Source organism: Mycetomoellerius zeteki, unplaced genomic scaffold (genome assembly GCF_001594055.1).
Source record: "Mycetomoellerius zeteki isolate Tzet28-1 unplaced genomic scaffold, Tzet1.0 scaffold1135, whole genome shotgun sequence".
Lineage (NCBI taxonomy): Eukaryota > Metazoa > Arthropoda > Insecta > Hymenoptera > Formicidae > Mycetomoellerius > Mycetomoellerius zeteki.
Window position 1 is genome coordinate 28168 of NW_017256057.1, and position 1604 is coordinate 29771.

At 36.6% G+C, this 1604-nt stretch overlaps 1 protein-coding gene across 1 annotated transcript in view; it reads right to left on the bottom strand.

Moving 5' to 3' along the window:
• LOC108728256 (fatty acid synthase) overlaps positions 1-1604 on the bottom strand; it is a 13700-nt gene that overhangs the window by 9940 nt on the left and 2156 nt on the right. The window lies entirely within an intron of this gene.

Here is a 1604-nt window from a genome sequence, read left to right on the forward strand (position 1 = left end):
AACGGCTGACGCATAACTTCGTCGATACCGCGAAATCCGTTGATCTCAGAAAATTTTGCCATGAGGAAAAGTTATTGTACTGTCGTAGCACAATTCGGCACAAAAATATTCAAAAATACCAAATTTTTTGTTTACCCCCACCACGTTTTTAACCATTTCCGTCGTCCCTTCTGTCATTCCAGACCTTTTATGAACGTTTCGCATAGACTTTGAGTAGCACAACTCGGTACAACTCGCAGAATTCGATTATCTTGTACCGTTCGCGAGATACAGGGGTTTTCAGTTTCGCGTTTCTAAAAATTCCTAAGGCCAGCATGGAATTTTTTTTTGGAAAACGGTTCATGTTATTGAGTTGCGGTTTGCGGCACAATGTGGCACAAACGTAGCACAACACAGCACAATAAAAAAAAAATCCAAAATTCGAAAAGTGCGGGGCTAGCAAATTTTTTTTTTTTTTTTTTTGGAAACGGTTTATGCTATTGAATTGCGGTTTGCGGCATAATGTGGCACAAACGTAGCACAACACAGCACAATAAAAAAAAATCCAAAATTCGAAAAGTGCGGGGCCAACTTCACACACGTCCGAAATTTTGAGAATGCTTAAGTCATAGTTCGGGCATAACACTCTTAAAGAGACTCAAGTGTAGGCATGGCACAAATAATTTTTAGGACGAGAAGCAATTGAAAATTAAGGTCGTCGACGGTCGACTTTCAGTTGGAAAGGTTCTTGCAACTGTATTTTTTTATTTCAAAACACTGAATAATAAATTTTTTGTCTGTCACATTAATCGTATCACGTATCATCTTTACGCAAATCCACTCCTCACACACGTTTGATCGATTTACTAACGAATTTATCAGTTTGTTATTATTAATCACTACCGATTAATTAATTAGCGATTGAGAATTGACTCGAGAAAGAAACACATTACAATAATCAAGGTTTTCCTCCTTTTATAAATTGTATCGCGTATCAATAATTTCACGGATTTATCCACGCACTTGATTGATTTTTACATACATATGAATCTTTTACCTACAAATCGATGAATCACTCCCGATTGATCATTCAGCGACTGAAAATTATTGCTTGATAGAAAGAAACACATTGCACACAGTAATTGTATTCAAAAGTTTTCTTTCTTTTGTAAATTGTATCACGTATCAATACCTTCAAGGATTCATCCGATTTTTATAAATGAATCTACTGGCTCACTGCTATTAATCACTGCCGATTAATTATTCGGCAACTAAGAAGTACTCTTCCCTCAAAGAGGGAAATACAAATTGCATACACATGATAATCAACAAGATCACATTCCATCGCAAATCAATACGGTCACGGATTTACACATGCACTTGAACGGAAAATGACGAATTTATTATCCTTATTATGGTTAATATCACAATCAAATGCTACCGATTAATTATTCAACGAGTTGAAATTACTGGAGCGTGTAATACTACATACACAACACACGTTACTCGATGTCAACAAGTCGACGGGTAAAGTTGGTACTGGGTGCGTTCGTGAATGCACACACGACGGTGTAGGTTAGGTATCATTTTTATCCTCTTTACATCTGTTCTTTATTCCTGCACTG